At 42.4% G+C, this 23,444-nt stretch overlaps 1 long non-coding RNA gene across 1 annotated transcript in view; it reads left to right on the top strand.

Annotated features, from left to right (window-relative positions):
• The first annotated feature begins 1,257 nt into the window (after positions 1-1,257).
• The window catches only part of LOC133278420 (uncharacterized), a 57,793-nt gene continuing 35,606 nt past the window's right edge, over positions 1,258-23,444 (top strand). Inside the window, exon 1 of the long non-coding RNA XR_009746548.1 lies at positions 1,258-1,880. This is a non-coding gene — a long non-coding RNA (uncharacterized LOC133278420). The remainder of the gene's footprint in view (positions 1,881-23,444) is intronic.

Raw genomic sequence — 23,444 nt, 5'->3', positions numbered from 1 at the left:
CATTGCCAGGCAGCGTTCAGCAGACAGAGCAAAAGCGCATCACTGCAGCAGAGGTGAGTGCTGAGTCCTCCATACTGGGCACGCCAGGGCTGCACAGGGGCAGACAACAGCCCGCTGCCACCCCAGCCTGTGCCAGCCTTCCTTGCTTTGAAGAAGTGCTCAAGGCCACAAGCACTGCCTGCTCGAACCCTTGGTGAGAGTCTGCTTCCACAAAGGGGCTATGATACATGACAGCCATGTACCAGGGCCTTCCCCACAGGCCAGGCAGGCCTCACTGTGAGGGAACTCCCCCAGCCCAGCAGGGAGAAGTGGGTCTGTGATCTCTGCTGCTCTGCCACACTGGGAACAGTGCCAGGAAGCATGTGAGTAAGCAGCCAGTTTAATCTGGAACGCTTTAATCAGGTATTCACAGAAGCAGAGGATCAGTTAATAGGGTCTCTTGTGATCATATAGTCTCACCCTTATACAGCACAAGAGTTTATGCAACGAGTTGTGGACTGGTTTGCTCCCAGTGTGATGGGCTTTGAAATAGCCTACAGTTTCAGAAAGTGCTGGAAATAAGCAAGCTGCTTTACTGTTCCCATCCAGTTAGTAGCTCCTCTTGGAAAACTGCTCAGGGCAGAGTCAAACATTTTGTTTAATGGGTGAAATAAAGCTAGAGAAATATAAACCAGAGTGTCGTGGTTTAAACCCAGTCAGGTAACTCGTTCACTCACTCCCCCCCTTCTTTCCCTCCCCCTACTCCCGGAGGGACGGAGAGGAGAATCAAAAAGAATGCAACTCTCACGGGTTGAGATAAGAACAGTTTAGTAACTAAGGTATAACACAAATCACCACCGCTGCTACCAATAATAACAATGATAAAGGAAATAACAAGGGAAGAGAATACATCACCTCACCACCAGCCAACCGATAACTCGCCCCCCCCAGCCCAACCAAGCCCTGACCTACACCTCCTCCAACCCCACAGTCTCCCAGTCCTTCCGGCTAACTCCCAGTTACCTCCTGGGCATGACTTGCTGTGGTATGGAATACCTCTTTGGCTAGCTTGGGTCAGGTGTCCTGTCTCTGCTTCCTCCCGGCTTCCCCTCCTCCTTGGCAGAGCATGAGGCTCACAAAGTCCTTGTCCAAACCAAAACATCCTTGTTATCAGCTCTGTTCCAGAGCTGAAAGTCAAAACACTGCACTGCACCAGCTACCAAGAAGGAGAAACATGACTGCTACTGCTGAACCCAGGACACCAGAGATATAAAGTGGCTGGTGAGACGAATTATGAAGATAACCACCTGGTGCTCCATGTCTGAAAGTCTAACCACCTTTACTGAATTTTTCCAGCAGTCATTAGGTTAAATTCAACCTGTAACAATGAATTTCCTGGGCTTGTTCACTGGCAGCCAGCTCCTGCCAAGGACTTCTACATTCAGGCAGTGGACATATTTCGTACCTGTCATATGAGGTGAACACCTGCTGCCTCTGGCTGCCCATTTCTGTAAGGCTGCTGATGTTCAGTATTTGTTTTTTTCTTAGTGTCTAAGGATGCCTGAGAGATCAAGGCCGCTTCCAGTCAGGTAATAAAAAGTTAGCCCTTGCCCCAGAGAGCTTATGAAGCAGAATCTTCAGAGAGGGAATAAGGACTTTTTTCCCTGTTCCTGCTGACCTACAGAGTTTTGCTGAAATGACATCCCACTGTGATACAGACAGGAGCAAGGAGCATAAACATGTGGCTCTAGCAAGATGCAACTGCTTTATTGTGGCCAGCCCCAGGAATGACTGTGACCTTCAGCACTGCCTCCAAGGACATTCAACATTAGCCACTTACGTGCTTATCAGCAGATGGGGATGAAAATCAGAGGAAAGGAAGGCATGGGCTGAAAGACAAGGTAAGAACAAAGTGAACTGACAGTTTTGCTTTTCCCTCACATCTCCTCTTTGCCAGCAGCTTTTATGTTTGCGCTCAGAGACAGTGAAAGTAAAGGAGGAGAAACACTCTGGCTGACTGTGATCTGCCTACCTACAGCTTTCAAAAGTAAAAAGAAGTATTTTAGAGAAGATGAGAGCTGTGGTAGAGAAGGATGCAGAGATGTTAACCCTAGGTAGAGATATCTAATTGGGGATCAAAAGCGCAGTGGGTGTTCATATTATTTACTCATGCGTGTGTGTGTAGGAGGGAGGAATGTAATGTGGGGCAAAATTGTCTGTACATAATTCCCTCATGAAAAAAAAGAGTAGCTTGGCCCTTCACTGTACTGGAACTTTTGCTACCTCTCAGCTGCTGCCTATCCCTTTAAGTAGAAATTTGGTACCCTTCCTCTGGCATTGCCTTTTCTTACATCCCGCAAAGCTGAATCCTGTCTTTTAATGCTACTCAAAGCTCAGTTCAGTCAGTCACAAATGAGAAAGGGAGATGTGGCAGGAGGTTGTGTGAAGATATTTGAAAACCATTTTGCTATAACCCTTGGAAATGCTAGTTGGTGCAATCCTGGCTCATAGATTCTCTTTCCCCAGTCGTAGAACTTGGTACTTATCCTCCTGTAATCATTCATGACCTTGCATCTTTGTCAAAAATTTACTTTAGAAGAAGGAAGAAGCAAAGAAATGTCAAGAGTTTCTCCGCTGAGTTCCTATGACTATGGGTTCTTCTGGTAAAAGGGTTGCAAACCAGAAGGCTGTGTTCATTACCTGCTCACAGCTTGGAAGGAGGGGAGAAGGTTTCAATAGCAGCACTCAATCTGCCTTTTTCACATTGATTTTGGAACTTGCTAATGAGTTAGGAAATAGTAGTTCAGTGATAGAGCACATCACAGACACCAAGTAGACATTAGACTTAATCTTGATATTTTTTTGTTTGCAGAACTGTTTTCTTTAAATGCCTAGGGAAAATTCCCAATTTCAGTGGGTTCTGGACCAAGTCCTAGCATATCAAGCACTTGCTAACAATACACCTGTGTTTATTCATCCATTTCAGATGCTGATCTGTGACATATAAATGCAATGTACTGCACGCATTTTGAAAAGAGGTGGCCTCCTTCAGCTTGTGATAAATCCTGCCTGGGAATGATGCATAGCCTCAAAGGGGAAACTTGAAAATAGGAAAAGGCAAGCACCCCTCCACAGCCTGTACAGCCCTAGAGTAAGCCCTGACCCCCAGGGCTTACCAGAATAAAAAACACCGCACAGATATGATCATGGACCTGCAAGGAATCAGCCAAAGTCTGCACAGGCCCCAGAAAAATACGGGTCTGGTAGCACGTTGCAGAGCACAGTACAGACACTGGAGTGCATGAGCTCTGTGGGTGTGACCTCTGCTGGATGCAGGGTGCCCTGCACAGTGCGGTGTCAGCACATCCTTACACACCACAGTTGCCAGGATTTTTCCATCACCCTGAGCACCTGAGCTCCACATTCCCGCTGAGAGCTGACACGTCCCCCCTCTTCTTTGGAAGCTGTAATTTGCAGTGCTTGCCAGCAGGTGGCACAAAGGACTTAACGGTCTGCCTCTGCTGCCTACGATAAAACGGACTTCCTAAGATGTCTGTCTAGCTTCTGCTTAGTCCATGTGCCTGGTAGCGCTGTCAAGTGTATACTCTATAATAAAAGGAGGTTCTCCAGATGTCTTATGGCACAGTAGTAATGCTTCTTTACACACATACACACACACACACGATTACATATGATCAGATTGTGTCTGGGTAATAGAAGGTGTAAAGAAAAAGGTATTGAAATGCCAGCTCTTGTGAGAGCAATAGCCTGATACCGGAACTCCTGCTCGTGTCAGAAGGAGTAATCATCAAAAGCTGGATCTTATGCACAGAAAGGGCACCCTTTCAGCAATTAAACAGGGAATAGATAGTGACATGAATAAGGGCTCTTAAATACATAAATGCATTAATACAGCTGTGCATACAACCTAGGAGGGTACCAAGCAAAGCAGAGGCTAAAAAAGCTCTACCTAGTGAACCAGAATTAACTAGATTTCATTGCTTCTATGCATATTCCACAGCTGAACAGATTGATTACACTCAAATATCCTCCTTTTTAAGTGGATCCGCTTATTGCTGTTCTTTGCTGATGCCTGCTCCTCATTGATTTTATCTTGCTACAGTCACTAGGGAGCTGGATGCTTCATGGGCAGCAGCTCTGTAACAAAGATGAGGGAATTAATCTCACACTGGCAGACTCATGGGTCTGTGTATGGCTCTGAACTACTGGGTCACAGGAGTTATCACCAGCTTTTCATAGTAATAAGTTCAGCTTCCTGTGCTTGGGCACAACAGTACCGCATGAGTCAGTAGCATACAAGAGCATGGACTGAGCTAAGGACTGTTGTAACATCCTCTGTAGCCTGGGACACAGCAAGGCTTTGTTCCATCTGCATGATACGATTTCTAATCTTAGGAACAAAGCCAGCCATGCAGAAATGAAGACAAAGACAAGCTGGATCACCAGGGATTGGGAAATGAGAGGGAAGGGCAGCTGAGAATGGACTGAATACTAGTGCTAGTTCTGTGGGGCTGCTGTACCTGCACCCACGGCTTTTATTTAACAGGTCTGAAACCCCCCAGGGCTTGCCTCTGCCATTCGGGGTTATTTCTCACTGAGCTATAGACAACTGCTTTCACATACTTGTGCTTAAATCTTTTACGTCTCACTGGCACCTGAATTAAGAGGCATTTCAGCACTGAATTTACTCTTGCTTTAGCGTCTGGCTCCCAGAAAAGACAGATCACTGTGTACCAGGAAAGGCAATAGTTATTATCAGCCTGTTGTATATAGTGCCAGTGCTGACATCAAGATTATTCTGGCCTCAGGGAGCACAGGAAGGTATGGGATTTTGAAACAGAGCTACAGAAATGAAGATAAAAGTCAACATAAAGCTTTGCTAACTTTCTGCCTTTGTTCCCCCATACTTCCACCCAGCTGAAATATAATGACTATGTGCTAGGCTTGGAAAAACTAAACGAGCAAGAAGAAGGTATGGTTATGCCCAGTCACAGAGAAGTTGGAGACTCCCCCCTCTGGACTTGTAGAGCTGAGGGGGAGGCAACTGGCACCAGTGTAATGTTTCCTTGGAGCATAATGCCATCTGCTGGGACTTGCTATTAGCAGATGAGGTAGCTCAAATAAACTTGATAAATGAGTCCAGCAGGGCTAGAAATCACACGCTGCCTCATAGCCATGTTAGCAGAGACAGAATGCAATCACATTTTCAGTTAGCAACACCGTATGATTTAATAGAACTGTTTTTAGAGATTTTCGTTCCTTACTGCCTAATACATTGCTACGGAGTATGACAGTGTATGTACACCCTACACTACGTTCAGACTGGCTGTTAGTGCTGTAAGCTTTTCCCTTGGAATGAAAAAAACAAAGATGATGTGTCATGACAGGGCAAATGAAACTTTCATGGTGGTGCTGCATGAAATGTAACAGCTTGCCTAAAAACATGTTTCCCCAAGGATGAGGAGAAGAAAAATAGAGACCACAGCACGTGCATTCAAGAGTGTTTCTTGAATGCAAAGGCTGCCTATCATGCAGGGACACAAATGGGCACATGGGTTTGTCATTGCTGATGGTGTCCCAGAACAAGAACACTGACACATTGCATTGGTTCCACCGCACTACTGTTGCGGGGACAGCAGTACAGGCTCTTCAGAACTGACTGTCTATGTTTGGTGGCGATCTCAGTTTGGTGGTTGAGTTGAGATCATTAGATGATTGGGAGTGCAAGATGCTAGTACCAGTATTGCCCAAGTTCAAATCCTAACCTAATATGTGACTGTCTCAGCAGCCTCTTTCCTGCTTTTCAATGCATGTGTGTTGGCTAGAGACTTAAATTCTGCTTCATGTGTTGAGGTAGCAGGTATCTTTGCAAGTACACCTTTGAGTCCTACTTCTCTCTTCAGTACCTGCTGGCTTGAAACTATAATTGACATGCTGAGATAAATCTTTTTTTTATCAGTGGTCTTTTGGGAAGGAATTGTCTTGCTACGAATAACTATGTGATACGTTCTTTTTCCTAGTTTGGAACATCCTTTCACATTGGTGTGCCGTGTGAGATTCACTGAGACCAGTGGTAGCCTAAGCGACGCTGAGAGCCTCAGAGGCATTAACTTGACTGTGAGAGAGTGACTGAATAGTCTAATATGCTCTGCAAAGGTTTCAGTCTCTTTCAAAAACAGGTCTTTGAATCCTATTCCTGCCACGGGGTGCCTACCATATTGAGATACACACAACATTTACAGGCAGTATATGCTAGAAAATACTTGTTTCAGTCCTGTAATGGATGCATTGACTGTGAAGATGATAGTTCTTTTAAAAGAAACTCAGGATGACTCTGCATCTTTCTTGTTTTGAAATATCTTTGTACCCTGCAAATCTCACGGGAAGCATATGCTTTAGTGACTTGTCATGCTGAATGCCTCAGGTTGATTAGATTTGTTGTTTCAGGATGGCTAATGGGTTGCTTGATGACAGCCTCATTGAGGTTGAAATCATTAAGAAAGAAAATACTCCTATAGCATCTTGTCTGGTGGACCATCTACATTTCTGTGGCACGATTACAGCGTCTCTATAGGTATGTGTTTGAATACCTCTACCCTCAGAAATGTTAAATTGAGAGACTTGCTGAATTTATTTATGGAGATCTGATGTTGAACTGATCCAAAATACTGTTTATGCCATAACAGTATTCAGTGTAATAATATTATTGGAGGCATGACTACACCTGGCTCATGAGTGAAAAGTTAATATACTTCAGTTAATTAAAGTGAGTTTTTTGCTCTGGAGCATTTATTCCCCGAGAATGCTGATAGCTACCATACACCTTGCTTCTGACTAGACAAATGTTTTGAGTATGTTAAGACACTGACAGAGCAGTTTGTTTGTTTAGAATATTCCTCATTTCCTTGACCTCATTTTTTGGTCAAGGTACGTGGTAAACGTATTACCTTGCTTACTCCTGTTTTGTGGCCAGGCAGGGGGCAAAGTGATTATTAAATGATATTTACTTGGCCTAACAGCTAGCAATCAGTGTTAACGTATGACAGTGTGTGAGACTGCATTCCTGAGAGTGACAATTTGTTAAAAATTTCCAAGCCTTAGGTAAAGCTTCTGAGCCATAGTAATCTTAAAGACTTTTCCTTAAACAATGCTGGTTTTAATCCTCCTGTCAAGTATGTTGGGTAGCAGTGAAGAGTAAGTCTAAATATACAAGTGTTCCTCTCCCAACAAACACATTTCTCTGCTATTTGGGATCGTTATTTTAGGTCCTTATGAAAGCCACCTCTTCATCACATCATTTAAGCAGTACTAAAAGCTAAAAGTTGGATTCTCATACAGATTGTATGTGGTCAGAATTGTAGAAGTTTAGGTCATAACCCTGAGCTATTTCTTACTGTCTCTGAACTATTAAATCAGTGGGGATTAAGCTGAGCTGTTTTACAGCCAGCAGAGCACTGCTGAGGGCGGAAGGCACAGCATTTTTATGAACTATTCAATTTTTTGGTTTAAGGAACAGTTTGTTTCAAGAACGTGATACTCAAAATGCAAACACCTGTGAAGTTTTATTGGATTATAAATTCATGCTTTTTTGTTGCCTCGAACTGCCTTTTATTAGGGAAGAACAGCTTAGTCATTATTGCGCACCTGCAAACATCTCATACTAGGTACCCTTCCTCCTCAGAGGTGTAGAAAGGATGCTCAGATTGCACCAACCACTTCATGCAAAACATAGCTCCCTCTGCTTCTGTCAACAAGTGCTGGAAGGCTAATGCTGCTTTCCCCCTTACACTGTAACTAAATAGCCTGTTGTGTAGCAGCAGAGATCTGACTGCAGTTCTTGCCCTTGCTTGTGACAATTCAAATCACAGCTCCTGCCTGCCAGCTGGACTTCCACTCTGATATATTATGAAGATAAATCAGCTTTGTGTTCATTCTTCAGCAAGGAGGCAACCCCTAATGGCCCACAGACTTGCAACAAAAGCAAGAAGACACAATGTTCATCCACTTGTAGAAGCTTCCTGTGGCCATGGGAAATGCAGGAAGGAATTATGGGCCACATGTTGCATGTAGTTTAGGGACTGTCACTCTAGAGGTGCCAGCCACGGTGATTATATTGGGTCTGAAACACTACATGGCATGCTACCTTAGTTGTACTGGGCCTGCCTGTGCTGGAAATTCTCCCTGAGATCTTTTGGGTCCCTTACTGTGATGCATTTTCTGCCTTTTTAGTAACGGCCATACCCACCATTAGGAAACGTTTCCAAAAAATACCAACCTTTGATTGTGCGATACTTTAGGTATGATATGCACATTACTCAGATGAAGGGCAGGTAGTCAGTCTTAACAGTTAACTGCAGTATCTGTTATTCCTGGCACTTATTTCTGTAGTTAAGTGTTAAACAACTGCTGTCCCACTTTAATGAGCTTAAAACAAAAATAATAAATGTACAACAGCTCATTATTTCTGTCTTTCCTAACAGGCTTGTTTCAGAGGCCCTCACTTAGCAGCTCTTGTGATTCATGCCAAATGGAACTAATTTCCATGACTATTAGGATCATTTGCAGAGTGTTACACATTACACAGCACAGGTTTGCAGTGAACCCTCTCTGAAACCTGTTTTCTGCTGGTGATGGACTCTATCACAGCAGCACTGTGACTACTGTGGATCTCCCTGCACCTGCATGAACAGGAGCACTGTATAAAACCAAAAAGGTTAAATGAAAATATCTACTGCCAAGAGAAACATCTTATTTCTTGTGAGCAGCTTTATTCTTTTAAATGTGTTAAGTCCAGCTCAGAATTGCCTAACGGCAGGAGCCTTTATTTTGCCCCTTATAGGACATACATACATACATCACAAATAGAAAAGCCATTTCAGATTCTTGAGAAGGATGAAGTAGGAGTCTGCTGGGTGAGTCTGAGAAAATATTCCTCTGAAATGTAAAAATGGCACCATTTCAAGTTTATGTCTCCAATTACCCTAACACAGCTATTTTCAAGGCAGGGCAATGCATATCCACAGAAAGAAAAGTATTAAGGGCTCCTGGGCTTCCCTCTTAGAAAAGCAAAGAGGGCATTCAGCTCAATGTTGTTTCTTGCATAGGGCAAAGCTGCCATCGAGAGTCTTATCCTCTACCTGTCCCCAGACAGCTGGGGTGAATGTGACAAGAAAGGTTGCACCTAGCCAGTAGTGATAAGGGAGGATTCATCATTTTTGTAGCCCTCATACCTTGGTTTTGAGGCATGCACTGTGCAAACTTTTAACTTCACCTAGAGGCATGGCGCTCTGTGCATTTAAATGATGAGCAAATCCAGGATTGCAAGTCAACGCAGACAGCAATATGGAGGTGATTAGCATCATTAAAGGGGTTTACAAACTCAGGCTGAACTTTCTTAATTACTTAATGAAACAAATTCACTTCAGTTTCTATTAAATCTTTCAGATTGCCTCAATCGACTCTGAGGGGTGTGAATAAGCAGGGATTCGCTTGGTCACTGTTGTGTAAGAAGGGGTAGTAAGCTCCGAACCTGCACATGTGCATTACAGGGATCTGTCTTTAATCCTGAAAAGGAGAAGGATGCCTTGGATAACCTGTTGAGTTCCCTTCCAGACTTACTATGATGTTATTCCTGTGGCATCAGGACTGAATCCAGGCCACAGATACATAGATGTATGTGACATGTGGTGTTGTCTTGGTCAACAAAGGGTTTTTTCTGTGCTTTGTTTGCCTTCTGCTGTGTTCCTCCAAAGCCTCCTGCTTGCTGTAACAGCCCTCACCAATGGCAACTTCTCGTTACGCTCTTTCCCATAGACTAATCTATTGCCCAGAGCAATAGCCTGAAGAACACTGGAGACTGCAGAGATCTAAAATGAAATCAGCGCAGAGAAACTACCTTTTGTTCTTTCCCAGATAAATGAAATACAAGCATATCCTTGCCAGAAACAAAGGAACCTGTCCCACAGAGAAATTATATTGCTGCTGTTTCTCACTAAGGGGACACTGGAAGACAGAATGCTCTTCAGGCTGTGAAACGCCCTGCTATGAAAAGCAGTGGCCATGCCTTGCGCTCTCCCTCCTCACTGGGCACTGAATGTAGCCTGAGTCAACTGGCCACTACCCTTATCCTCAGGGCACCAAGCAAAAACCACGACTGTCACTTTGAAGGTTTATTTAGGTTTTTACTTTCTTTAAATTTCTAACTCAGATCCAAGCTTTCCCATAGCACTGTATTTCTTTATTGCAGTGATGGGTGTACTCCTGCTGGTGGACTGCTCAGGCCATCCTTCTGCACGGCAAGTGACCATGTTGTGAGAACCGTTTCTTTTCCATACCATGTATCTGCTAGAAAAGCCACTTTTCAGCAGCTTGGCAGGCGAAGGAAAGGACCAGTGGAAGGGCGACACCAGCCCATTTTTAACTGGCTTGAGAGCTCTTAGAAGACCTACTTTTTTTTTCTACAGAAAATAACTGAGAAGCCCAAGGAAGCAGCCTTTTTACCTCCTAAACCGCCGTAACCGTGACCGCAAGACCAGCGTACAACACCCTCACCTGCTGCCTTTTGAGAGCCACTCAATACGACGGCGAGCCCCACCAGGCGGTGGCTGCCAGCTGTGCGGGAAGGTGGAGCTTGGCCCGTCCCCGCCTCACAACCGGAGCTGCCGCAGGCCCTTCCCGAGCTTGGGGATTCGGTTGAGTTAGTTGAAGCGGTGTAACAGTAATGGGGAGCGGAGACCGGTCTGCTTGCGGTTACCGCCTGTCAGGGAGCCCCTGTTTGACTGCAGCGGCGTCATGTGAGAAGGGGAGGGAAGGGGTGGGAAGGGGTAAAGGCAGAGTTGAGGCTTTCCATTACTCGCTTGGAGCGTCGGCGGTTTGTACTCGTTTTGCACAGGTGTGGATAGTCGGGCGTGCCCTAGGAAAAGGGCTGCTGGCTTCCTGAATCTGTGGATTTAGTACCCTGAGTGTTTGCTGTTGTGTTGGAAGATCGTTCAGGACAGGAGGTAGTTTCAGGGGTATTGCTGGCTTCATGAGCCTAATTTGTCAGTAATCTGTGCAAAAAATGAGCATTGCTTTAACTAAAAATATTGACTTCCTTGAGTTGGACTGTTCTGGCTTCTCAAAGTAATGTCCTGTAGTTAAACTGACTTTTGATGTTGCTGACTTTGCTTCCTTCATTTTGCCAGCATGGTGGCTTTCTGCTGACTGGAATGAACTCACCACTTACATTTCAGAGGTAAAAAGATAGACTGGTGTTTGTGTTTGAACCAGTATCTGATTTCTGCACAAGAATAAGTATAGGCCTCTGTTGCTAAGCTTTAGCTTCTGATAGTTTTCTCTGCTCATGCTGGTTAGGGACTGAGTGGAGCAGCAGTGCTGAAAAATGGCTGAGAGTCATCACTGGGTAAGAACTTGTGTGGCTCTTTGCATAGGTGGTATTGGGACACAGTGGTATTGATCCAGTCAGTACCTAAGCTCTGGGCTTTGGTCCTAAGCTTGGTAATAGTACAAGGATTTAATACTCTTTTGTCATTGTCCAGAAGCAACATCACATGGCCTTTTGCCTTTTGGGTTGTTTTGGAAGAATTATGAATGTATTGCTGATGTCTAGGAAGCAGTGCATTTCAATTGAAAATACGGTTGTGTGACCTGTCTTGAGCTCAGATGAGGAGGAAGCTAGTCCTTCTCTCCTGTGGAACAAAGCAAAAGACCTGTTAAAAGCTCTGTGACACATTGTGATTTATGCTTCATAGATTTATCAGCTTTGAACCTTTTTTGCTCATCACCTGCAGTGCTGCTGGTAGAAAGTAATTCTTGTTAGCTGTAGATTTGCTTCTGCTGGGAACATCAGAAAATTTGAAGAAAACAGCTTTACTAGGTATGTATGAGACTAGAACAGCTGGTAAAAAATTGGTACTTCTTGCTCTGGAAAGATCAGGAGAGACTGAAATGAGATGAACCCCTAATCTAGTTTCAAGGTAAAGCAGAGTATGTAAGAATATCTTCATGCCATCTGGGAGTATGTGTATACTTCAGCATGTTATACTGCTCAGCTTGTACTGGACATGACATCTTGGTAATTCCTAGATGCGCTACTGCTACAACAAAAGTTATTTATTTTTCTGGTTTCCACAATTCCTTTTTCCACAGTATATAAGCACTTTTTATTATTTGAAAGAAGAGGCAACTTGTTGGAGTATTCTTGAGAGAGCTGAAACGAGCAGTAAAAGCTTGCTTTCTGCTTCCATCTGTCTAGTTACAGTCAAATATCTGATGACTGGTACCATGAGATGTAGTCATTTTGCTTGGGTTCTGATCTCATGCTTTTTATGACCTACTGTACCCCAGAACTGGCACAGTTATGTAAATTAAAGGATGTGCTGTGAATTTATTTAGACTTCTGACACTGAGTACTCTTGTGATGGCAAACCAACCACAAATTCCTGATATGAGCTGTTGCTCCTTTGAGCTATGACGGAACTGATCTTTGGCAATCTGTTAAGTGTTATTCTTCAGAGCAAACAATTCCTAATCTAGCAGGATGGTATACAGTCTCACTGGGCTTGGAGTTACTGTTTACGTTGTCTGAGTCATTTAGGCAATTGGGATTGGTTTTGATTGACTGATGCTCCAAAGATCTTTGGCTGGACCTCAGAGCTGAAATAAAAATGTTAAATTTGTTATTTTTGGTAATAAATTACTATACATGAGATCAAACTGACCTGGTTATGGGCATGATACCTGTGAAGTCAGGAAGCCCTTATGCAGTTCTGAGGAAAAATGTCATCTACCTGAGACAGAGATACGAAGTTGGTGTGGAGTATACCACTTGTTTCAGACTATATTACCAGGTGCCTTTGCTGCAGGAGAATAGGGTTCTGCCTCTGGAGGGGACCATTAGTGACTTGCACTTTCCTCTGCCCACTGCCTCTGAGGGAATATATCTGTTGGGGCTCCAACCACTTAAGACTACCAACTCGTCTTTTGGCCATTGTCCAGGCTGCAGCCTGTATCTCGTTGGGCCCCACAATATGTGGTTCGTCTTAAGCACCCATCCAGAACTGCACTGTGATACCTGACTCTGGCAAGTGCAGCCCTTCTGGTCCTTGCTGAGAATTTCCTTTGTTGCTTGTAAACATTTATGAGTCCTGTGGAAGCACTAATTAGCATCAGGCCTAATTTCTCACTTCCTCAGGCTTTGTTAGAGAATCTGCTTTATTCTGAAGGAGACTTTCGTGTACAACAAGCGCAGTCTCGTGTGGGGAGAAGGCCAAGAGGGATCACTTGGGCAGTATCCCTATATTAATCCACTTCCAGATGGGGATTCCTGATTCTCTCATTAATTTCTTTGCTATTAATATAATTCCTGTTCAATTCCTGTACACATTCTGGAAGCCATCATGATAGTGTGAGTTACATCTGATTGATTCGTGTCAGCAGCTCAGGGGTCCTAGTGATTATTGCACTTTGTGTGGAGATGGAATCCCTTGTGATCATTGTGCTATGTGCAAAGGGTATGATAAGTGTCCCTGTCAATACCACAGTGAGGAGGAAGAGGAAACAAGGGAGTAATTCCCCTGGGTCAACTGCAGTATTGTGCAAAGAAATGTTTTGTTCATTGTTTAAATTGCACGAATGTTCTTAGAAAAGGAAGGAGGGGGGTAGGTAACTTAGAGATGAAATCTGTGCGCTGAACAAATAAACACGTAAGGAGTGGAATTTATGGGGGCTAAGATGGCGGTCAGACTTGTGATAGACATTATATTTCTTCACCTGGAGACAAGACCCCAGCAACAGGTGAAGAAGCCTGGGAAAAGAAGACAAAAGGATTGGCTGAAACCCCAGAAGCCCGGGAAAAGAAGACAACAGGATTGGCTGAAACCCAAGAAGCCCGGGAAAAGAAGACAACCGGATTGGCTGAAACCCAAGAAGCCTGGGAAAAGAAGACAACAGGATTGGCTGAAACCCAAGAAGCCCGGGAAAAGAAGACAACAGGATTGGCTGAAACCCAAGAAGCCCGTGAAACCAAAAAGCGTAAGAGACTATCCCCGGAAGTTCCCCTCGTGTGTCTCGGGCGGAGCAGAGTCTCCCTGGTGCACCCAGCACTGCCTGCTTATTGTCTCTCGATATTAATTATAATAAAAATCAATTAAAACAGATTGGCTAGGTTTTTATAACAATAGTAAAGCCCCCTTCCACATTATTCATCTAACCAAATGCAAAACAGGCTAACAAAACTTGGTGGAATTGCATATAAGCAGTTTTATACTGTATTTAAATAAAACTTGTGAGAACTGGCTTTTCTGTTTCTTGTAAAAATGGCAATGCAGCAAGTTCTGTTGTGTGTGAACTTCTGGTCCTGGCATGCAGGATTAATGTGATGTCTGTCCACTGTGTGCCAAGGTCAGCAATGTGCATTTCTGACAATGTGGACTTACAAGTGCTAAAGAGCATAATTTTGCCATTTTGTTATATACTTTGGTTTTAGATTATTCTGATGTATTTTTTACCTTAGGTCCACAGGAAGAACAGGCCATTTAAAACATTTTTCTGTAAAGAATACTTTATAATGGCCTTTCTGAACCTTTCATTTGACTGTTCAAAGGTAAAGAAGCCAATATCTTTAAAGAGCTTCATTCTTATCAAAATTTTAAGGCTCTCCTTCATCTTTTATTATATTGCACATATGGTTGTCAAAGTAGAAAAGTAATTGCCTTGTGTACCTTTTCTTCCTTGGCTTACTCCAACAAACATTCTAGTTAAAGAGCTTTCAGGAGCTTTAGAGAAGGCTTGGGACTCCAGGCATGTTGTAACTTAAACCTAATGGTGGAGCAAATAGCTGGAAGGGTTGTCATTACCAGGTTGGAGCTGCTGCTGTGGGTTCATTAGCCAAAATGTTACTGTTTCTGTTCTATGGTTGCAGGGCCTCATCTTGCAGCTTAGTCCTGTGCGGCTGTTTCTGTGATCAGACTCCTAGTATGGGAATTCATAAGAAGAGTGTTTGAAAAACTCTGTCCTTCTAAAACCTGCTTGGACAGCAGACAGACTAGGGCTCGGAATTTTAATGATTCAACCTTTTCTTCTTGAGTTCATTACTTTTTCCACTTTCCCGTTTATGCTAGCCTGCCATACCTTTTGCAGTTACAATGCAACTTAAAATTCAGCTTGTTGTCTTGGATTGCTCTCTCACGGAAGCATAGTGTTTGTTGCCCCATAACATACAGGTTATGTATTTATGTCACTTATTGTGTGAGTGACTTTGATCAAATCACCACAAAGACATGCATGTCAAACAGCTGCTGCTATAATATACAGAGAAAACATTGTGGAGGCATTAATTCTGGGAAGGCACTGTGACAGCAAAAAATGTGAGCTATGGAGATAAATTTCACTCTTCGGTGTGAAAACTGACTTCTGCTATACAGACTTGGGTCAGAGTATAGATCAGTGGTGGGGTGCAGACTTCGACTCTTCTGCACCATTTCCTTGCAAGCACTGAAACACAGATCTGCAGAGGTGAAGTTGTAGCATCTGGCTGTTTTGGGGGTCCCATGACATGGCTGAATACATTTTCTCCAAATCAGGTGATGAAGAAAATAATTATTTTAAAACACTGTTTCTGCTGGCAGTTTAATACTCACAGAGTGGGGGACTAGATTGTACAGAGTGTTATGGTAGCCACAGTTTGGTTTTGATTGTCTATAAGATGGTTTTGGTTTTTTTTTTTTAGCTAGTACCACAGCCCTGCCCATCTTTTCTGTGCTTGTAGATCAAAAGACATTTTTGTAAAACTGAATTTGTTCGGAAGAGTGTTCTCGGACTGAAAAATCAGTGGGTATAGACTTTGCTGCTTTACTTGTCTATAAAGTATTTGCTGTGCTGCTAATATAACCACTGTCCATTTTGAAAGGGCCATCCTAAAATTTTGAGTGTTTCAAATCTTTAAAAGTTTGTATCAGTATGAATAGAAATTAATTTGCTCACCCTTTGGTGCTCCCTGGAATTATCCCATTGATTTAAACGGCACTTTTGGTTAGAAATTAGGTTGTACAATGAGGTCTGTAACTTTTGAGCATGGCTCTGCAGATACTCTTGACTACTGTTATGACAGTTCTACATGAGCTGAGATGCTTTAAGCATTTATAAGCCCTTAAAATGAGCTCGTTAAGCTGGTTCTGCTACAGGAGACATGACCTTTCTGGTAGCTCATAAACCCCTCTGAAATGTGTTAGTATTCCGAACATAGTCTTTGGGACTATTATATTACATCAACAGTAAAATCCATTTAAGGACTTAACTGCCATGCTGGTTTGATACTAGCTATAGCCATAAATAGGATACAGGGTAGTGACTGGAACATAATGCTTTGGTACTGAACTATGATTTGTGGTTTCATCTTTGCATTATCTAGCATATATATCCTCAAAGTATTTTAAACTGCAGGCTGAACAAGGATATGAAGAAGTTTCCTCCTCCTCTGTCTGCAAATAGAACTTCGTTCAAAGAAAGAAGTTGAAATGTGGGAGCCCTGTGAAAGTAGGTTATTGCTGTTCAGTGATTTCTTTGCACTCTTTCAGTCTTCCTATGCGTCATATTATGAGCATTTTCACTGTTAGTTGTGAGACAGTAGAATGAAGTGATTTGGAAGATTTATTGCAATGAGCCAAACACCTGAGTGTGAGTGTTTTTCTGGCTGTCTTGCTGAAGCATATGTACAGTTTATTGACCTGGATTACTTTAGCCTGAAGAAGCAGGTTAAAACCTGGGCTGTATTTAGCAGGGTTCTGTAAGTGGACCAGAGTTTGAGTTTGGGCAATAGGTATACACAGTTCAGGAGTCATTTCACCAGTGACTGACTGTCTCAACATGCTATTGGCATGTTATGCCCTTCAGCTACCTTAAAGAACATCTTGTTAAGAAACCAGTATGTGAAAGAAAATGGCTTTTTGTTGTAGATTTTTTGTTGTAATTTTTGTTGGGGTTTTGTGGTTGTTTTGTTGTTTTTGGTGTTTGTGGCGGTGGTGCTGTTGTGTTGCTGTGTTGGTTTTTTTTTTGGTGATTTTATTTTATTGTATTTTATTTTATTTCATTTCATTTTTTATTAAAATGTCACTCGATGCCAAAGGTGATAGCTAAGTCCAGAAGCATACCATAGCTGATTTGCTATTGTGCTCAGCTACATGTGCTGTCACTTGCTCGTTTCTTTCAGTTTAGCGTATTGCTTGAGAACATGTGGCACTCTGGGAAAAATAAATATTGGTATTAAAAAATGAATCAGAGGTTAGCCAAGGGCTCCCCTTCTGGAGGGAACTGCAAAATTCTGAGTTGGAGATGTCTGTACCTTTGGGGATCAGTGCCCTGTTTTAATTGATAAAAAGTATGTGCTGCTTTGGATATGGAAATAAAGCCTGAAAAGGATGTATACTTGAAATGCGGCCTGTTTATGCCTAGGCAGTCTTGTAAGAAAGCAGTTGTTTATTATAGCCTATTGCATGTGATTCTGAGTGGAAAGGGGACCCATTAATGCCACCAGCATTAAAGTATCTCTGCACAAGAATTGGTTCTTCCTCCTTGCTCTGAACTCTTCACTTCTGTGGTATTTAGTGAAGAAATCTGTCAAGCGTTGTATTGTGGAACAGTGTGGGTCAAAGTCTGGCCAGGTATTGCTTACCTCTTTGTGACCTTTGCAATTAGAAGCTGGCTTTCTGGTAAAACATAAACCAGCCTTCATGAAAGCACATACCACGGAGAGCAGTGGTTATCTTCGGAGTTTCGACTTTCTCTCATCTCCTGTCAGTCTTTACATTTTCTGTTTAAATGTTATCTGCTGCTTATTCTTCTCATTTTCAAACTGCAGGGAACATGAGTTTCTCTCTGTAGAGCTAATTACGTAGCAGTAGATCTGGTTGGAAGTTTTTTAGATGGAAGTTGGAGGGGGGTTTGTTTAGGACTTTTTTTAGTTCTTTTGGTTAGGGCTCTTGTAGTCTTAAGAGAATGTGAAAGCAAAAGAAAATCCCAGTGACTGTGGCAGTCTCCCAGGAAATGAGAAATCCAGGGTAGCGCCTGCTTTCCCAGATTCCAACTAGGATCTTAATTTGAGTCTACTCATATCTGAGTCTACTCAGAGAGGGTTATGTTGCACAAGCCATAGGGGTTTGGGTAAGTATTGGCTGTTGATTATTCTTGTTGGGAGAATTGGGAGTTGCAGCTTTCTGCTGAGGAAAAGGGTGCCTACTTGAAATAGATTACTGTAATAAGGTATGGACACCTTAGAATTTATTTACAGGATCCTCCAAATAACATAATGCTTATCTCAAGTATTGAAATGTTTGGAGTCATCTTACTTGCTGGTTTGTGTCAGTCCCTGGTTTGTTTTCTGCAGTCTGTGTAGCCCACACTTTGATGGAAAGAATACTAGGCTGTTACACAACACTCATTTCCATAGCCAACATTTTCCCACCTCTGTGCATGTATCCCTTCTGTCCTTTGTGGTAGGCTGCCTTATCCACAACAGCAGCTCTTTGTGGGAAGGGTTTTTCTCTCCGAAGCATGACGGTCTTTAGGCAGAGATTTGTTAGTATTGTTATTATTTCTGTAACTCGCTTCTTGGGACATGTGAGGGGACCTGGGCTATTCCATGTTACACATCTTTTACCTTTTGTACATGAAGCTTTCAAAGCCTGTACTGGGGTTCAGGTGGGAGGCTTTAACCTGATTTCGTATTGAGTTAGAAAAGCAAATAAAATTCTACACCATAAATGCATACATTAGCTCAGGCTGTGCTATCATTTACAGCTGTATCCAGAGCAAACTACTTGGGGGTTGAGATAAAAAAACATAGGTGTGGCCCTGGAACTGAAAACATGAGAGGGAGAAGAGACACATGCATACTCTGAGGTGGAGCATGCCAACAAGCCTCTGTATTCTTTAGTAATGAGAGGTGGTCATAAACATGAAGGGAGAAGAAACTATTCTTCCTTTTAAATCATTCTATGCAAATGCCCAAATAATAAATTACTCTGTAGAATGTTTTTATGCTTCATGTGTCTTGCCTGTGTCAAAAGTCAGTCTAGCCGCTTGTGGTTTTGTTGGCTAGGAATTATTCTGTACAAGGTTACTTACTTGTTAATGTAGAAACTGTATCACTGCTGTGTTACAGAAGCAGCTACTTTCAGGTAAGTTGTATAGTGTACAAGAAAGAAATCAAGACTCTAAGCCATGTGACTGTTTCCTTTATTGGTATCAGCTGCTAACCTGAGCTACTGAGTTAACTTACTGCAGCATCTTGGAATCACAGAATCCTAGAATCATATGGAAGGGACCTTTAAAGATTGTTTAGACCAACCTCTTGCCGTGGGCAGGGATATGTCTCACTAGGTTGCTCAAAGACCTGTCCTTGAGCACTTGGCAACCACAGCTTCTCTGGGCAGCCTGTTCCAGTGTCTTGCTGTCTGTGTCATAAATTATTTTGATGTAGTCCATGTTACAGTTAGCTTTCTGGGCTGCAGGAGCAAGTTGCCTCTTAATGCCCAAGTTTTCATCCACTAGTATCCCCCAAGTCCTTCTCAGCAGGGCCACTTGATTCATTGTAACTCTTCAGACATGACCACCCAGCAATTCCTTATCCATCTCACAGTCATCAATCAACGAGTATCTTTACAGTTTAGTGGCAAGAATGTTGTGGAGGACTATATTAAGGGCCATACAGAAGTCCATGTCGGTAATGTCTGTAGTTCTCCCCTGTCCACTGATGCAGTCACTCCATTGTAGAAGGCCACTGAATTAGTCAGGCTTCATATGCTTCAATTTTATTATCATACATAAAATGTTTTTTCTTACACTTGTCTGCTTTGCCTCCTGCCTATAACCCCAAGAAAAAGTTGGGGTTGAAGTGCTGAATGAGGCTTTATGACCTTCATCTTGGCAGAGCTCAATTAGGCAGTTTTTAATTATTCACTAGAATTTGACAGATGCTGGTAAGCTCTCTGTCTTCTATTTTTCTTTGGTTTGTTTTTTTGGTGTGTTTTTGTTTGTTTGTTTGTTTGTTTTCTCCTAGTATTACAAGACCTGCTTTGATAAATGCTGTTTTCTCTTGTCTGATTAATAGGACAGTATTTCCATTTCCAATTGGTCCTGTTCAGTCAAGGGAGAATTGGAAATTCAGAGATGGATCCAGTTCCCTGTTGGGTTGAAGTTTTCACAGGTAAACTGCATCCTGGAGAACACTTCTTTTGTCTGACACCAGGACTTGCTGCTAAGGTTCAGATTTGGAGTGTGATAACTGTAGGGGTGTGAATAGTTGTATCTGTCTAAACACCAAAAGAAGCCAGGAGTAATTCCTTGGCTGTACAGCTAAGTGACACAGTTTGATTCACATCCAACTGCCTTACCTGTCCTTTTCCTCTTTCCCTACAGGGTAGCTGTGGTGAGACTGCATTGAAAACAGTTGCTAAGTCATCTTGTCCTGTAATGCTGCAGCTGGGCATTGCCTGGGAGAGTGCTGGTTGTTGTGGGCCAACATGAAGGACAGTTGTGGTAACAACTCGGATGATACTACATACTGTTCAAGCTTATACCATGCCCCTGTCTTAATTACAAATACAGTCAAAAGACTGCTTTATAGCCTGAGAGTCTGTTTAATGTTCAATGTGTGATAGAGACTGATGTGCCTGAAAGTGGGATTTACGCTTAATGTGCCTGAAGCCTAAAACAGGTTATATGCTGTGTTCCAGTAGTTGTGAAGTTGACTAGATGCTCACAGTCACTCAGTGCCAGTGCTGCTCACAGACTCAGCAGAGCCTTCACTGGAGGCACCAGATAGTCTGCCTGTATTGCTGGGTACACCTTCAGTATGTGTGTGTGCAGGAGACTGAGAGTTAGGGGCTAGTATCTGTGATTCAGTGCTCATGGCAGCAAGCACTGACAGAGGCAGACCAGAAAGAATAACAAAAGCATTATGTACTGAAACAAGATTCTTTTATTTCAGTGCAGTACAAAGAAATAGAAGTTACTTTGCTTTGAATGAAAGTACTGAAACTAAAAGATGAATCAGATGAAAATACATTCGTGTAGTATTAGGAATCCTTGGATATCAAAGCAGTGAAAAATGATATCTATGATGCTGCAGCATTGATAAATAAAAATATTTACATAGCTTTAATGCATTACTTCCTTGATTTAGTGTTACGTCATTAACTTAGTTTCCAGCAGTGCAAGATAGAACTGACAATGCTTAGTTATCAGTCTTTCAGCCAGTGGTTACCCTGTGTTTAAAATGCACTGGTACAGCATGTGCATTTGGCTGTGCCAAGCCACCTCTACAAAACCTCACCAAAACCAAAGTCAGCCTCGGTTCTGTTAACCTTGAACTTTGGTTATGGATAATAACATGGTAAACAGTGGGCCCAGTTCACAGTCAAATAACATGAACTCAGCGTATTAAGTATGAGAAAGTATTGTTTAAATAAAAAAAAAATTAAAAAAAGATTGCTACATTGTCATCCTGCAGCACCAAACACAACAGCTGCTCAGTTTTGAGCTTCAGTTAGAGCACTATTTTTCTATTTGAATCAGTACAGGTCATCTGTTTTCCTAGTAAAAGCAGGTGAGTTATGTTTTCAAAGGTGTCGAATCATACGGATATTTGGTTTGCGGTAGAGTCAACAGCCCCATTTACAGACTCAGGGTTTTGGTTGGTTTTGTTTTTTACTTAAGTAAACATAAATTACACGGGTAGTCCTGTGAACCAAGCCCGTTGTCAAAAGGAAGCACATTTCTTGCCAAATTAAAAGTCTTATGTAAGAATGTGTTTTTGAATAGCTGCTGTGTATGTTACTAAAATCATGTGTCTTCCTGCTTGCACTTTATACCAACACAAAAATTGGATAAACATGCAGGAAAATGTAGCATCATATAGAAAATAATGTGTAAAAAAACACGTAGTATCTTATATTAAAGCATTTACACTGCATAGGCATTCATATGAGGATATAGTATAATAAAACTCATCAAATATACAAGCATGCAGCAGTTGCCTTATATTCACAGTTCTAGAAATGACCACACATTGATTTCCTCAAATACAAATTGGATTATCCAAAATAGATTTTGCAGCCACTCTCCTTTGCAGTGGCAATCTATGTTCTCGTGTGCATTGCAGATACTGACCTATATAACAGGCCTAAGCTATGCTGCTGTATGGTACACATCTGTGATAAATACTGTGTTTTGAAATAGGAAGGATAATGAGAAGTTACTCATACTTCCCATAGCAGAACTTGGAGACTACGCAGTGCTTGAATTGAACGAAATATATAAGCGTATTTATTGTATTCTCCTTAGAGAGTAACACTGCCACCTTGCCACATATCTAGCTACTGCATAAGCTGGCCATGCAGTTTTCAAAATAAGTTTAGACAGATTTTTTTTCTATTTGATATTTTATTCCATCAGAAGAGGTATAGTAGTAAACTTAAATAGTCTATATCCTTTTTGCTCTGCAAACTTTACAAAGAAATTCTGCTACTTCTAGGTTGCGTAGGGGACACAATGCAGTGCCAACAGCACACTCTGAGATTTAAAATACATTTGCAGAGAGGTGTTTTTTCTTCTGTTGAAGAAAGTGGTGTTGGGTACAGTGGTGAGCTTGGACCACCTTAACTGTCACAAGATGACAGTACTCAGACCCTCTCTGTGGCTGAATACCACCTGGAGGGTAAAGTTGGGGTCATGCGGCTTGAAGTTGCCTGTGGTTCTGAGTTGCTTGTTATTGCCTAGCTTGGCAAGTTAACCCGGTGTGTGACTCCAGGACAACAGCGAGCAAAACACCTGGAGGCAATGCATGTGTTAGTTGTGCAAGGCTTGCAGGGGATTCAGAAACAGCATGTGGGAAATAGCTTGAAAAGGAAAAAGACAAGCGACAGAAGGGGAGATAGAGGAAACATTTGACAATGAAAAAGTGGAGTGGAAGGGAAAAGGGAGTATTGAGGCAGTGGTTGCTGTTTTCTCTGGGTTTTATTTTTTTTTTTTTTCAAAGAAAAAAGTATAATCCTCTCTGGAATGTTTAGTTCAGAGAGACACGTTGCCCTTTGTTTATAAAAAAGTGAGCTTTGGCACATATGTAATGTGGGAATGAAAAGGTGAGTAGATGGCTTTGGTATGTGCTATCGGAAATGGTTACATTGATGTATTTCTGTGCTGTGGGCCAGGTGTAGTTCATTATTCCAAGTTACTTTATATGGGCATATTCCCATATTCTAGTAAATGGTATGTGGCCCTTTCTAGAAAGAGCTGTACTATTTCCTGTCAGTAGGACAGCAGTGGAGCAAGTCATTGTACTAGACATGTTCCAAGCTCTTCTGGCACAGATGCTAATTCTTCCTTTGAGGATGTGTCTCCATGCATGTGTGTGGGGACCTTCAGCTCTTTGTTTGGAATCAATACAAGGC

Source organism: Pezoporus flaviventris, unplaced genomic scaffold (assembly GCF_033815535.1).
Source record: "Pezoporus flaviventris isolate CSIRO_AGI_PZ_B2104156 unplaced genomic scaffold, CSIRO_AGI_Pfla_v1 ptg000066l, whole genome shotgun sequence".
In the NCBI taxonomy this organism is placed as follows: domain Eukaryota; kingdom Metazoa; phylum Chordata; class Aves; order Psittaciformes; family Psittacidae; genus Pezoporus; species Pezoporus flaviventris.
This window is presented reverse-complemented; position numbering and strand designations above follow the sequence as displayed.